This window comes from Dasypus novemcinctus, chromosome 1, assembly GCF_030445035.2.
Source record: "Dasypus novemcinctus isolate mDasNov1 chromosome 1, mDasNov1.1.hap2, whole genome shotgun sequence".
NCBI lineage: Eukaryota > Metazoa > Chordata > Mammalia > Cingulata > Dasypodidae > Dasypus > Dasypus novemcinctus.
The window spans coordinates 129,920,425-129,937,041 of record NC_080673.1 but is presented as its reverse complement, the minus strand read 5'-3'; the positions used below and the strand labels follow the sequence as shown (position 1 = coordinate 129,937,041).

The following is a 16,617-nucleotide window of genomic DNA, read 5'->3' as shown; positions in this document are numbered from 1 at the left end:
CACATTCAGATGCTCTGTCTTCTGATTTGCTTATTCGTTCTTCTGCTATTAAATCTGCTTTGTATGCCTCTGATATCTTTTTAATTTCATCCATTGTCTTTCATTCCCATAGATCTTTTACTTTTCTTTGCAAGTTTTCAAATTCTTCATTATGCTCACCCAGTGTCTTCTTAATATTCTTCATCTTTTTTGCCATATTTTCCTTTAACTCCTTGAATTGAGTTAGGAGATTTGTTCGAACATCATTTATTGTTTTAAATCTTGTGGTTTGTCAGGATTTTTAACTCATTCCTTTTGTTGGGTCATATCTCCCTTTTTCTTAGTATGTCTTATAATTTTATGCTGATGTCTAGGCATCTGATTATGTTGGTGAGTTTATTCTGATGGTCAATTTCTCTCTCTTGTCCAGGATTTTATTGTTTAGTTGTTTTACTTTTCATGGCTCTTCTTTGATTTTTGGTTCAATTTTTTCTAAATCTTTGAAATTGCCCTATTTAAATTATTATAACAGACCCAAGTACCCACTAATGGTGCACAGACCAGATCCAAGAGGGTGTGGGGACAGGACTGGAGAGATGCCAAAAATCCTTTTTTTCCTTCACTTTCCTTGCATACCAGTAGATGGCCCTCTTCAGCAAACTTTTTCACAGACTTGTCTCTTCCAGCTGAATGGTGTTTCTGATCCAGTTAGAGTCACAATTCAAAGCCGGGCCCTGATGTTTAAACTCACCAAACAGAAACTGCACTCAGTCCTCCATTATACCCTCCCCCTTCCCAGGGAAGAGGGAAACATCCACTCCCCTCTCAGTTGGCACAGTCAGCAATGGGTTTTCCTGAGACTGTTCACCAAAGGGGTGAATACCTTTCCCTGCTGCAGGGGCTATTAACTAGCTTTTTCATTTGGCCTCTTCATTTCTCTTTCCCACTCTCTTCTGGAAAATGTGTGCTGACTTCCTTGGTCTCCTTCATCTCCATCTTCCCTGAACTCCTCTATTTTCTCTTGTAATATTTCTTTTTTCTTTCTGCTGAGTCTGACTCATTTCAAGTGTCTTGTCTTTGAATCCATTGATTCTTTCTTCTACCAGCTCCAGTCTGCTTTTGAAACCTATTGGACACTTACATTTCAGTTATGTGGTCATCAACTCCAGTAGTTATGTTTGGCCTTTTTCACAGTTCCTACCTCTACTTTGACTCTTATATTGGTCATTCATTTTTTTTCCTGATATCTTATAGTTCTTTCTCTGTACTTCCTTCATCTCCTTAAGCATTTTTCAGATCACTTTTTAAAAGGCTTTATTTGGTATTGTTGTAGTCTGCCAAAGGGCTGCCAATGCAAAGTACCAGAAATCTGTTGGCTTATAAGGGATATTTATTTTGGGTAAAAGCTTAAAGTTACAAGGCTATAAAATGTCCAACTCAGGGCTGCTTTCTCACCAAAATTATTTGCCACACATTGAAGCAAGATAGTCACCGATCTCCGGCTGGTCTCTGTCTTTCCCTCAGGGCTTCCTCTTCCTCTTGCTGCTTTGCGCTCTTCCCAGTCTCAGCTGTAAGCTATCAGACAAAACGGTTCATCTCTCCCTGGGGCTTTAGCTGTTTGAGCCTTCTCCTTTCTGTCACATGTCAGTATCAAAAAATGACAGAGTTCTCTTCCCACGTGTCTGTCTGTGTGAGTGCCATTTATATCAGCCCCACCAAGGGGGAGGGGACTAAGCCTGAGTCACACCTTACTAACACAATCAAATAAGAAAGCCACCCAAGCAATCTTAACTGGTAATCTAATCAAGGGCTCTCAACTGAATTTAATATTCTCACAGGGTATCACACCCAGAATAGATTAGTTTACAAAAATAATAATTATTTTTTTGAGATTCACAAAATAATGTCAAACTGCCATGGATGTGTGCACATTCTGGTCTTCATTGATGTTTTCCATATTTTTATCCTCTTCCTTTGTATGGGCCATCATTTCCTATTTCTTTGCCTTGTACTCTTGTCTTGCACACTCTACATTTTAATATTTTCTGTGTCTTGCACACTCTACATTTTAATATTTTCAAATGTTATCTCTGGGATTTACTCCCTGGAATGTCTTTCTTGGTTTTGTAACCAGCTGGTGATAAGACAGAGGTTTACTTGAGCTTCAGCACTCCTATCTGGAAGGTCTGCCCAAGGCAAAAGCACTGTGAAGAGTTTTCCCTATCTTACTGTGGCCTCTGTCTTTCCTGGGCTTCTCTTGGAGATCCCCTGTCTACAGGAATTTGGTTGCCTTTCCTGTATCCCAGGACAGACCCTCTCCAGGATATCTGAAGCGGGCAGGACAGTGTCCCAGACTGCCTGCCTCTGTAGATGTTCTTGTTTTTTTTTAGAAGGTACCGGAGATTGAACCCAGGACCTCGTACATGGGAAGCAGGCACTCAACCACTGAGCTACATCTGCTCCTCAATGAGAGTTGATTTTCTCATTTGCTTTAGTTTTTAGGAGGTACCAGGACCTTGTACATGGGAAGCAGGCATTCAACCACTTGAGCTACATCCACACTCCCCTCTATAGATTTTTGCATTCCTTTCATTGTGTCATGCTGCTTTTGCTTGGTGGGCCAATTCTGGGAGCAGGCTCACCCCAGGGAGGACTTTCCCAATTTGCTCGTTCCTAGCCAAAGCAGGACCAGGGATCCACAAAGGGGTTGCTGACTCCAAAGTGGCCTGTGGAGGGGTCCATAAGGCTGCCAAAAACTTCTCCAACATTTCCCCAAAGCTGAGATTTCCTGGCCTGCCCAGCAAATGCTACCCTTCAGCCAACTTTTCCCTGCAGCCCTGAGGAAACCCTACGTCTTTAAAACTCCACCACCTTTATCCCTGTCTGGGAAAGGTTGAAACAATGGTTGCTGCACCTTTGTCCAGGAAGGGGTCAAAGCAGTGGCTGCCAGCACCTTTGTCTAGGACGAGTTGAAACAACAGCTGCCCTCTGAGCCAGTACCCAGTGATCTGAATTTCCTAATCAAAAGCTGTGATCTGTGATCCGCCATGCACACCTCTGTTCTTGGGTGTCAGCTGGGCTGTGTTCTCATCCACTCAACTAGAAGAGAATTTGTTTCCAAAGCTCACTTAAGGTTGTTGGCAGAATTTCTTACAGCTGTAGAACTGAGGGCTTCAATTTCTTTCTGGTTTTGGGTGAAGTCCACCCACAGCTCCTAGTGGTCATCCACAGTTTCCTTGCCTCTGGTTCTTCCTTACCATGCTCACTTACTTCATCAAGCCAGTAAGGAGAACTTCTAGTTTAATCAGCTAGCAAGACTGGGTCTTACCTAAGGTAACAAAATCACAGGAGTGACATCCCATCACCTTTGTCATATCAAATAATCACAGGAGTGACATCTCAATATTTGCCATATTCTATTACTTAGACGTCAGATCCTGTCCATTCTCTAGGGGAGGATATTACACAAAGAAATGAAGATCAAGAGGCAGAGATCATGGGGTATCAGGTACTTTTATTTTCTTGAGCTCTAATCCTTAATCTGTCAGACATTTTTTTAAAATAAAGGAGAAAGAATTAAAAAATAAAGTTCAGGGGAAGCAGTTGGTAGGATATAGCTTAGTTTTAAAAATGAAGTTTAGGGGAAGCAATTGGAAGGATGTAAGTTTAACAAAAATTTTTGCATTAGACCCTACCGTATTTAGTTCTTGGCTGGGGTACTTGCAAATGGACAATGAAATAAGTCAGAGTAACTCACATTGGTCAATAATGTAACAATATGAAGCGATCAACTACCATCTATACACTAATGGCTTGTTTAAGTGAAATAGAAGCTATTCCCTTTTCTTATGTTTCCATTCCAATTTTGGCAGTTTTTACTACTACAACTTTATACCTTATGTATTGAGATGAAGCCTATCATGTAGCTCTATTCATTGATCATAGTTTATTCTTTAGGAACATAGTCTTTTTTATTTTTAAAAATTTATTTTTATTTACTTATTCTGCCCCCACCTCCTTGTTTTGTGCTCACCGTTTTTGCTCTGTCCAGTCACTGTGTGCTCTATGTCTGCACATCTTTTCCATAGGAGGCACCAGGAACTGAACCTGGGACCTCCCATGCGGGAGAGGTGCTCAATCATTTGAGCCACCTCAGCTCTCTCCTTTGTTGTATGTTTCATTGTCTTTCCTCTTTGTGTCCCCTTGTTGTGTCATCTTGTTGTATCAGCTCACCACACCTGCTCATTGTGCCAACTCACTGTCTTGCTCGTCTTCTCCAGGAGGCACCAGGAACTGAATCTGGAACTTCCCATGTAGTAGGGGAGAGCTCAATTGATTGAGTCACATCCATTTCCCAGAACATACAGTCTTAAGTAGCAAACATGTATGCCGCTTGGTAGTTCCTTGAATAAATTTTGTCTATACACATGGTATCCAAACTGAATGGAAAAAAAATCACCTTCATATTTTGAGTACTTTCCTTTTCTTACAGTGCTTAGTAAATATTAAAATCATGTTTTCAATTCAGATGAAGATTTTAGTAGCTTTTGGGGAGATCACATACCATTGCCCTGCTTGTTTGCTTGCTTAATTTCCACAAGTTCTGTTGTAAAGCCATTCTGTGTGTTTGCTATTTTTCTTTTGAACTTTCCAAAATAAAACCTTTTTGTATCTGTTTGAATTTCAACTTCAGGTTCTTCTGTATCTTTGCAACCTATCAGGATTTTTTTTCCCAGATCCTTATTTTATCTCAAACCCTTCATTTTCCCATATATATAGAGCGAGCGAGAGAGAACTGTTTTACCCTACTAACTGCATCCAGTTATTGCCACAGTTCAATACGGTCATGAGTGGGAAAGCATTGTGAAATTTCTATTTCATTTTTATTTAAGTGAAATGACAACATACCATACAATTGAGATTTCTTATGGATTGAAGCAGCTATTACATAAGTAATAAAGACATGATAAATATGTAATATAAAGATAATAGGATTTTAAACCTCATTTTAAACTACCTCATTTATTATATCACTTATATCTATATAACTTTAAAATTTCCTAATCTTGTGTAATTAGTATTTTTCTTGATAAATTCTTTAAAAACATCTAATGTTCGAAAAGTGAAAAAGTGTCTACTTGGGCTGCAAAGATAATATTTTAATTTCTCTTGATTCATAACTTCTCCTAACTACCCTATGAAAACAAGTGAATAAATTATGAAAAATTATGTCGATATTAGATGCAAAGAAGTAACTTCCTTATTTAAGTTTGTACATGAGCATTTCCTTAAACCTCTTTTTTCATATTTGAAAGATATTTCAGTATACTGATATTTCGTGATGGATTTTTCATTGAGATGCTCTTTCTCCCAATTTAATAATCTTGAGTCACAATAACTAACCGGTATTCAGTGGAAAAATATTTAATGAGTTTCCCAGATTAAAATATTTAAGGTAATTCAGTTATGAGTAACAGAAATTTAGAATAAATGAGAATAGAGGAATTGAGAGCAGCAAGCACAGGAAATTATTTTGAGATGTTTTGCTAATAATGAGGAGCAGAGAAATAGGTCACAGCTAGAGCAGGATATAGGGTCAAGCAAGAGATCTTTTAAAATAGGAAATGCTAAATTATATATAATATGGAGATGAAAATAATAGACTAGAGAAGGGAGGTGTGTATAAGTCAGGGATCTCTAAGGAAACAGAACTGACAAGATATCTGTAAATACTAGATTTTGTAAAATTGTCTCATGTGACTGTGGGGATGCACTAGTACAAATTCCATAGGGCAGGCTGCAAGCTGGGAAACTGCAATAAAGGTTATTGAAGAATTATATAGGAGAAGCTGGCTAGCTGAAGTAGAGATGCAAATTCTTTCTTCTGACTGTTGAAATCATCACATCTCCTTTTAAGGCCTTCAACTAATTGGATAAGACTTCTCCCCGTGTGGAAGGCAATCTCCTTAGTTGATTGTAGATGTAGTCAACCATAGATGCAATAAACTTATTAACGTCCTCATAGTAACAATTAGGCAAGTGCTTCCTTGACCAAAAACTGAGCACCATTAGCTGGCATAGCTGACACACGAACCTAACCATCACAGGTATACAGTTGCTAGAGTGATATCCTTGAACAGATGGTCTTTTTGCTGGTTTGCTGTGGCCAGAATTGGCTGGTAGGTTTCATCTTGTATGACAACTTGGCATACTGGGTTGGGATCTTGAGACCCCAGTTTGCTCAGTGGGTCAGGGTGTCCCATTGGGTTAGTGATATCTGCCATGGGAAAGAGAATGGATATCGGTGATGAGGTGTGAATCTGCCATCAAGTAAGCACGGGAAATCATTTAGGCATCCTTTGAAAACCACTGAATTATCATTAATACTATCCCATTTTTCAGGGTAGAAGATGGTTGTGTAAGAAAAATGTGAAAGTAGTTTGTGTTCTGTGCTCCTTTCTCTAGAAATCCATCCATCTTTAAAAATGTTTTTCTCTACTCACATCTAAGCCCTTGAAAGTCATCAAAGCAAGTGAATAACCTTGCATTTTGAACTTCTAAATTTGGTTGCTTACTACAAGAGTTTTTGTGATGTCTTAAAAGTGAAATACAATGAATTATTCCAAAACTGAGAAGAGCCATATTAGCAGGTCTCTCAGTTTGCTCTGCTGTTGCTCAGCTGTGTATTTGTCTCCTTTTTCTTACTGTTTCTTCATTCTAAATTAACGCATACTTTGGTTATGACGATTCAGTCTGTTTTAGTATTTCCTTTTCCTTTCTGCTTGGGGATTCTTTATAAATACATTTTCCTTTCAATATGAAATGCAGCATAGAGAAGTCCTAATGGTACTCTATAATTGTATTGTACCAGAATTTCTCTTACTGCTCTGTTTTACAACGTTCCTTAATGCTGCTATGCTAGGATTTGAAATGCAATATCATATTCATACTAGTATTTCAAGACTCCCTTGTGTCTGCTTCTTTTTGTCTATTGACTTTAATCTTTATGCTTATTGGCATGCTGGAGCCAGCCAATAGTTTTTTAGGAATGTTGTGAGTTCATTGTTAAACATAGCCACTATTAAAAATTGAATTATGTAAACTTACAATTAAATAAGTTATATCAAAAAGAAAGGCAATAAATACTCAAACCTTATCATGTCCTAATTATTTCACTGTATTTCACTCTTCTCCATGCTCCTGAGGCTATTTATGTTAATTGTGTCTCTATGATGGACATGTTCTATAACGGCGTCCTGCTGCACATCTCTTCCCAGCTCCGTGTTCAGTAATGTCATCGCCAATTCAGGCCTTTAGTCCCTGAATAAAATTATAAAATTAAACAAATTTTCCAGCTAAAAAGGTCCCTTTTTTAGCCAGTTTTTAAACATCTACTAGCATACCACAGCTATAAGTCCACCTTAATGCTGCTTGATTATACATAATCAAAGATTTGATCATCAAACCCCTATTTTTCCTGTACTTATCACTGGGTCTTCTTCCAATTTCAAGACTTCTGCAAACCAGTTCCTAGAAAGGTTCCTATTGAGTCATATATTTTTCCTTTCAACCTTGACTAAACAGGACTGTTTTATCTCCATTTTTTCCCCAACATTAAGGGTAGGTTAACTTCTGTTTCTTTGTTAGTCATCTTCCTATTTTTTAGTCAGTCCTAAATTCTTTGTTTCATTTGTTGTACACAAGATACCACTAATATCTTTGAGTTAATCTCCATCAGTTGTACCATAATCAAACTGAGTAGCTGCTGAAGCTTTCCAACAACAGTAGTCTGCTATAATTGGTTATCATTTTAGTTTCTAATTTGTGCTCTTTCTTCTATTATCATCTCTCCCAACTCACTCTCCAAAGACATTTTTTTCAGAGTAGTTCTTTCCACTTGAAGGACAATCTGTTTAATTTAACTGTGAAAACAACTGGGCTTTTAAATTTTTTTTCCTGCCAAAAGTATCTCCCCACCCCCACCCCACCCCACCCCTTTTTTTTTTTTTTTTTGCCTTTTCCTTTAAGAATTTTTCAATTTAAATGTATTGGTACAATCTAGGCAATCTTTTTCCCTCTGAGGGTTCCAGCTCAAGTGTTGGAAATTCAGTGAACTCAGCATTGTATAGTCTGAAGAGTACTTACGTAATTAAAAGTGTAAATGACCGATAACAGAACCTTTCCAGACTTGGGAGAGATGGTTTGAGAATAGAAAGTTATAATGCCTAAGGAGAAATGCAAAATTAAGGCACAGAGATGGCAAATTCCTGTGGCTTCCCAAGTTTGCCTGAAGTCGACTTCTTTTTTTTATCTTAGTTCAGAGATTATTAGAAGTTGTGCTGTTTTATGTTTAGGTAATTTAGGGAGAAATTGCCTAAGAGTCATAGGGCATGTGCCAATATCAGTTTCCTGGGTTTATAAAGCATCTTTACAGATGAACACCATTTCTAAAGGACTTGGTAGTTGAGGTGAGCCCCGTAATAACAAGTCAGTTTCATAGGGGACAAACAGAGGGTCATAATTTTTGCTAGAGAATGCCCAGAACCACCTGGAGTTTACAACATTTCCCTTGAAAGTTGCTCTCCATAACCAGACAGCAGCACAAACAGATACAGATTTGGGTCTTCTCCCAAGAAAAGGGGACACTGAGTACAGTCTTGAGTTTACATGTCTCCTCCGGGCTCCTTAGTTACAGAGGAGATGGGACAACTGGTGTTGGGAAGTGTTCTCCTTGTGGGGAGACCTGCCATAATCAGAACGTGGGGTGTTGGGGGAACCTTGTTGACAGACTGAAGTAGGACACATTCCCAGGTACAGAAGCCTCCCATTTCTCTCCGATATCTTGGACTGCATAGAGAGTGTGAGGACAGGGCCCCTCGGAGCTTTGATCCCCACCAAGAAAGGAGCCAGAGTGGACTTGTTTCATCAGGGAATGATAGGCACTGGCTGGAACTAGATGCATTCTTCCTTGTTGGCTATGGGTTTAATCAGTCTGGTGCTCCAAAACCACGGGAAACCCCCAGGGCAAGCGAGCTAGCTGCCTTTCTGTCGAGAGCATTCTCTGGTTTCCCTTTAAGTCTTTGAATTGGCTGTAAGGTAGAAGGAGAGATCAAGTTAGAAAAAACACTTCATAACTGGAATAAATAGATGACTCCATGCTAGTTGACAGTCTTGGCTTGAAAGGCGGTGAAGAAGTATGGTGCAAAAATGACTCCTGCAGAAGATAAAATAAAGGGGAAGCATGAGGCTGGGCTCCCATCCAACAGATAGGAGCAGGTAAGAGAAACTAGTTTCACTTTTGCCTAATTTGCCTCCATTTGGATTGCCCTTGGTCCTGCCCAGAGACTAATTCACAGCCCCGGGGAGCAAGTCATGGAAATGAGTCCATCTCAATGTACTTAAGAAGGAAGTGTCTTAAGCGTCCTTAGACTCCTGCTGTCTCCTGGTCATTACCAACCAGCAGATAATAGTTTCCGTTCTCTGGAGTGCTCTGACTAGGTAATTGAAATGGACTAGGTATTTTCCATCTTTGTGGGTTTTTTTTTTAATTTACTATCAAAGTACCACAGTGCTAGGGCATCAACAAAGAAATCTTTTTGGCATGACTTTGATGTTAGTATGTGTACCCCTGCAACAATCAGTGTCCTTTCATTTGACCTACTATTTTTATGGCCAATTGTCCCTCCTTCTTGTCTCTGGTCTACGATCTATTGATCATCACCAATTGTCTGTTAGAATATTTAAGTGCTACACTGCAAATGTGAATAGATCACAATTTTTCTTGGGCCTAATTCTGTGGCCTTGCTTTGTGTACATACCTTGCTGTGGGACTACTGAGCTTTCTAGGCAAGGATTATCAACATCCTAGTCATTATGCCTGAATCATCAACATAATCTGACTGGTTATGTTGGTGCTGGGTGCCATTTTAGTTTTAGGATTTCCTTCAGGAAGCTATTGGAATTCAGATGGTTAAACTCAACTTTACACCTTCTAACCTTAGCCTAATATTGAATTTTTCTAGTATGACAAAGGTATATTTCATATACAAAAAGATCTCTTGTCACTGAATCTGAAACATTAGACTTAGTAGAACAGAAATTTGAAGAAGTCATACACACTAAAATTGTTCCAGCCCTTCAAATATTACCACTATAACAAATTTATACAATTCAAGTATGGACTTTTGTTTTAAATTGTCTTAATCAAGGGTTCTTTTTTAAATTATTTATTTATTTATTTTTCTCTCCCCTCCCCCACCCTCACCCCGGTTGTCTGTTCTCTGTGTCTATTTGCTGCGTCGTCTTTGTCCGCGTCTGTTGTTGTCAGCGGCACGGGAATCTGTGTTTCTTTTGGTTGCATCATCTTGTTGTGTCAGCTTTCCATGTGGGCGATGCCATTCCTGGGCAGGCTGCACTTTCTTTCGCGCTGGGCGGCTTTCCTTACAGGGCGCACTCCTTGCGCGTGGGGCTCCCCTACGCGGGGGACACCCTGCATGGCATGGCACTCCTTGCGCGCATCAGCACTGCGCATGGCCCAGCTCCACACGGGTCAAGGAGACCCAGAATTTGAACCGCGGACATCCCATGTGGTAGATGGGTGCCCTAACCACTGGGCCAAGTCCACCGCCATCAAGGATTCTTAATTGGGGGCATTTTGCCCTTCAAGAGGCATTTGGCAATGGCAGGAGATGTTTTTGGTTATCGTATCTGGGAGCCGGGTATGCCAACCAGCAGCTAATAGTTAAGGGCCAGGGATGATGCTAAGTATCCTACAACGCACACAAGACAGCTCCCACAACAAAGAACCACCCAATCCGAACAGGTGATAGTGCCAAGACTGAGAAACCTTTATCCAAAGTAACTAGTTTTTTTTTTAGAAAAGGCAATATATTATTGACTTACCAGCATCTGAAATAAATAGTAGCTTTTTTTGAGTCCAAGACTGCTTTCACGGCTCTTAGCTGACAAACCAAGCATGCCTTTTTATAAACAGAACAATGAAGTTGCCTTGGAACCCCCTTTTTCTTTCAATTCTGGGGCTTCTTTTCCAAATATACATTACTCAGAACTTTGAGATGGGTCACTCAAAGTAGCCACACCAAGTTAGTTGCTCTGACAAGGCATATAATGTTTCGGGAAAAATGGCAAACCTGAAAATAAACTTGGGACAAAGCAAGGGCGAGAGGCTGTCTCTGTCACCAACAGGCCTTGGCCCCACATGCTCTCGTGTCTTATGTCCGTGTGCCCCAGCTCTGCAGTCAGTGCCAACCTCAGCCTCCTCCTGTAAGCTCCCCGCTCTGCTGGAGCCTCAGAGGCAGCCCAGGGTGGTACACGGGACCAAGTGCAAAATAATCAGATGTGCACAATTTAAAAAATGACATTTTTGACATCTACATAAATGGCCACTGCAAATAAATGTTCTTGAATTTGCTATGAATAAATAAGCAGTCATATCTTAAATATATATACATAAAGTATTTAAATTTAGCCCACAAAGGAAGTTTTACAAAAAATGAGTATTCAATTATTATAAAGAGTTTAATTGTTTTTAAGCCACATAAAATAGTTTATGGTAATTTCTCTGGCTTTCTTGTAAAATGAGCCTGTTTGCCAACAAATTCAACTAAGTCTTTCCTATTAATATTACAATATCTGAAGAACTCAATGCTTTTTTTATTATTATTGACAAGAAGATTGTATATTAGCAAAGTCAAGTAATCATGCTATGAAACACAAATTCAAGTGGTAACTTTCATTGTAATAATAAAGTTATGATTAAAAAAAAAATTGCAGATGCCTCCGAGCCAGGTTCTGAAGAGGACAAATTACCAAGAATCAGGACGCGAGTTTGATTTTCACCCCCACCTTATCCTCCCCCTCCCCTACCACACATATACTTCCTTTTACCAAGTTCATGGGATTTCCAGTTGAGGCTGTTGGTGACATCTTACAATGTTCCAAAAGGTTTTTAGTTCCTTGGATGAATTTAAGTGAATAATGGTGCCAAACGCCATCCTATGGGGAAAAAAAATTATAAATAGGAAGCATTGACCTGATTGTAACAGTAGCAAAATCAGGGATTAAAAGAATAAATATGCTCACCTTTCTGGTACTAATCCTGTGAGGAAGGTACACAGGAAGCACAGGTGTCCTTGTTAGAAGGTGATACCTGTCCCTGAAGCCATAACTGGGCTCAGCAGGAAAGAGTGTCAAATTTGCCTCATAATGTTTACTCTGATGAAGGAAATGTGCAGTCATGGCATGTAAACCCCAAACGTACCATAAATCCTAGATGTTGGAGGAGGATAGATCCTAAATCTGTCCTGTATGTTCAGGAACACCAAGAATTGGTTCTTTTTTGCTCACTCTTTCATCCCCATACAGTTGAACCATGAATATTTGTTGATTAAATCACTTGTACAAATTCTAAAATCCAGACACAACCCTATATTTCATCATAACCCAAATGGAATGAGTAGAACTAGAGAGCAAGATGGCTGAGCCCAGAGGCCTAAGCTGGGTGATCAGCCAGACTGACACTAGCTAAAGAATTTGCTCCCATAAAGGAGCCTCACAGCAGCACACGATAAAATTTCCACAAAAATGACAGATTACTCTATGTTATAGATTTCTAGGGTTGCTTGTGACTATTGGGTGAATGGGAACTATGGATGGTAAATCCCCAACTTTCACTCTGAAATACCCTATCAGCCAAAGAGTGAATGTGGCCTTCTAGAGGCCTTGCAAAAAGGAAAAAAAAAAGCCACTGCCTAGCTCAGAAATATCCAGGAGTCTCACATTTCATTTAAAAATTCATGTGCATTTTCTACTCTATGCCACAATATAATCATATTTTTTAAAATAGTCTCATATTTTTAATTACCAGTTGCATTACATAAATTTTTTTCTCAAAAAAAACCACAACACTCAAATCTGATAGTCTCAACAGACGTAATGTGTTTATCCTGTGGCTTGGCCCACCCCGTCACACCTCCAAATCCCCCAAAGGCGCACATTATTACTATTGAGAAGAGCGGGTACAAAGCCGGCCTAAATGTAACTTGGTCAATACAGTACGCTGAATGTCCACGTCTTAAGGCCCAGTACCTGTGACTGTGATTATTTGGAAAAACAGGGTTTTTACAGATGTAATTAAGTTGAAGGTCTTGAGATGAGATCGTCCTGTGAAATCCAATGACTGATGTCCTCATAAGAGAAAGGAGAGGGAAACTGAGACACAAAGAAAGAGCAGAGAAGTCTGTGAGATGATGGCACAAAGGTCAGGCTTATGCTGTCATAAGCCAGGGAAGGCCGAGAGCCACCAGAAGCTGAAGAGGCAAAGAGGGATTCTCCCCAAGAGCCTTCGGCGGGCGCAGGGCCCTGCTGACACCTTGACTTAGGACATCTGACCTCCAGAACAGTGAGAGGATAAATTTCTGTTGTTTTAAGCCACCAAGTGTGTGATGATTTGTGGCAGCAGCCCTAGGAAATAAAGACAGTCAGGAATTACAAGAGTTCTTCAAGTTGAAAGGAAAGCTCAATAGAGAATAGATCATTACAAACAGCTATGATTTTTAAAACCATTTACATGTATACAATTTATCACTAATATCTCTTTTACTGCAGAAATATAAAAATGTCCCATTTATATAAATGACAAAAGGATAGAGATATTGAGAGTGGTTGGTATAAAGAACAAGGAATTGGAAAAACATTACAATTGAGAGTATCACTGAGGTTTGATATTTTCTGGATTATTGGGATTCTAGGAGGGAAAGGTGTAACTCTATTTAAGATATTGGCATTGCCCTGAAGTCCTAGCATTGTGAGAAAGACAACATCACTGGTTGCTCCATTCCTTCTTCTCCCCCCCAACCTCCACCCCCTTGCCTTGCCTTCCTCTCAAGTCAGAATGAGGGATCTTATGCAGAAATTCCAACTGTCAGCGTCTCTAAGACAGAAAGAGAGTGAGGAGGCAGCCCTTTGCTGCCATCACTCAGAAGGCTGCTGGAGGCCCAGAAGGGAGTGCCACATTTGTCAGCTGAGAGCAGTGAGAAAGATGGAGACCTGAGCCACATTAATTTGTTTCAGATGTAGTTAAGTTCCTAAGGACCGTTCTCCATAGTCAGTGCTCCTAAGTCTGGTGTCCAGGAATTTCTAGAGGATCTGCTTGAAAGTTAATGCAAAATGTTGTTCATGTGCCAGGGAAGATCTGGGGTTTTCATCAGATTCTCAAAGGAGTGCATGACTCCAAGTGAGGTTAGGACAGTGGCATGGAGCCGGTGAGGTAATCCTGTGGCCTTTCCATGTTCTTAGACCCCATGTGGTGTCCCCAAAGCATTCCCTGCTGAGTCTCCCCATTACATGACCAGAATGAAGCGCTGACTCCAGACCTGACACTAGTGAGGGTTCCTGGAGTGAATCCATAAAATAGGAAACGCTGAACTATCCAATGCTAATGTCTCCTCCACTTAACCCTATTTCTTCATCCATCAGAACTACGAGAGGAATATGTATCTTATTTTGTTTTGTGCTGTTAAAGGATATTTCTAAAAAGAGAATATAATCATGACTTGTACAAATATAAAAGGAATGAGTATCAAATATTTCATTTAACTTATTAATTAGTGAGATAACTGGTAAAGTATTACAACAGTTTAAAAGAGAACTCAAAGTAACATGCATTTATATGCAGATAAGGAATGCTGGAAATGAATGCAAAACTGGTCAATATCTACAAGTAGATAATCAATTGCATTCCAACAGACCAATTTGCTTTTCTATGCACAGGATTTAATTACATTGCTCTCTGTTTTCTGCAAGTTAATTTCTATCTCTACAGAGCTGTAAAATAATCAGATACAAAAGGGGAGATGTATTAGCGAAGGTTCTCTAGGGAAACAATCAACAGGAGGTTATCTGTACATAGTATGAGACTTTATAAAATTCTCTCCTGTGACTGGGATGCACAAGTCCAAATTCCACAGGCAGGCTGCAAACCAGGGGCTCCAATGAAGGTCCTTGATGAGTTCCCAGGAGACATTGGCTCTCTGAAGTCAAGCTGGAAAATTCTCTCTGAATGTTGAAGTCATTCCCCTCCCCCCCTTTTTAAAGATGTATTTTTTATTTATTTCTCTCCCCTTCCCCTATCTCCCCCAGTTGTCTGTTCTATGTGCATTTGCTGTGTGTTCTTCTGTGTCCACTTATATTCTTGTCAGCGGCACCGGGAATCTGTGTCTGTTTTTGTTGCATCATCTTGCTGTGTCAGCTCTCTGTGTGTGCGGCGCCACTGCTGGGCAGGCTGCCCTTTTTTCATGCAGGGCGCACTCCCTACGTGGGGGATATCCTTGAGTGGCAGGGCACTCCTTGTGCACATCTGCACTGTGCATGGGCCAGCTCACCACACGGGTCAGGAGGCCCTGGGTTTGAACCCTGGACCTCCCATGTGGTAGGCAGATGCTGTATCCATTGAGCCAAATTTGATTGGGTAAGATGTCAGTCATTGAGGATAGCAGTCTTCTTGGTTGATTGTAGATGTAATCAGCCATCTATGCAATAAACTCACTGGTGATTAAAGTCCATATATGTCCTTGTATTACAATTAACCCAGTGTTTGCTTGACCAAACAACTGGGCAAATTACCTGGCTGAGTTGACACATTACCCTAACCATCACAGGAGGTAATGGGATAAATGAACTATCCAGAACACCCTGTAAATTTCAGTCTTTCTCCATTTTTCCTTACAGTCCCTTTGTCCTTAGGATGTTTTCATTGAAACAACCTTCCAGATTAGTGGCCAGCAAATCAGTGTGATATGGAGGGCATTGAAAAGTCCTTTTGTGAACATGCAAATTGTACCTACACCTGCTCACCAAGTACCTGAAGTTGTACCATACGTGCTTTATTCTTTGTATTGGCCTTGATTTATGCCATTCAAAACCCCCCCTCCTCAAAGAGCAATATGTGTAAGGCATCTTAGAGTTCACGAAGCACTTTCAGGGAAGCGGACTTGGCCCAGTGGTTAGGGCATCCGTCTACCACATGGGAGGTTCACGGTTCAAACCCCGGGCCTCCTTGACCCATGTGGAGCTGGCCCATGTGCAGTACTGATGCATGCAAGGAGTCCCCTGCCACGCAGGGGTGTCCCCCTCGTAGGGGAGCCCCATGTGCAAGGAGTGTGCCCTGTAAGGAGAGCTGCCCAGCGCAAAAGAAAGTGCAGCCTGCCCAGGAATGGCGCCGCACACACAGAGAACTGACACAACAAGATGACGCAACTAAAAGAAACACACATTCCCGTGCCGCTGACAACAACAGAAGCGCACAAAGAAGACTCAGCAAATAGACACAGAGAACAAACAACCGGGGCAGGGGGGTGGAGGGGAAGGGGAGAGAAGTAAATAAATAAATAAATCTTTTAAAAAAATTTGATACAGAGATAAATAGAACAAAGACTTGGCTGTCAAGGAATGTATAGTCTATTTAAGAGATGAAATAAATGGAGTAGAATTCTGCCTCTACAGCTTACCACTTTATTCCTTACACACAGTGGTTACTCATTAAATATTTGAGGAGAGAATGCATGAAGTAGATGTAATTTGAGGTGAGTTTGACCTGAACAGCATCTTTTTTTTTTTTCA

The 16,617-nt window shown here is 40.3% G+C and overlaps 1 long non-coding RNA gene across 1 annotated transcript; it reads right to left on the bottom strand.

The window, feature by feature from the left end:
• Positions 1 to 11,862: 11,862 nt before the first annotated feature.
• LOC131278232 (uncharacterized) lies at positions 11,863 to 13,175 on the bottom strand. The gene is made up of 3 exons (XR_009185523.2): positions 13,087 to 13,175; positions 12,082 to 12,213; positions 11,863 to 11,994 (listed from the first exon to the last, which is right to left on the bottom strand). It is a non-coding gene; the product is annotated as an uncharacterized lncRNA (long non-coding RNA).
• Positions 13,176 to 16,617: the final 3,442 nt, after the last annotated feature.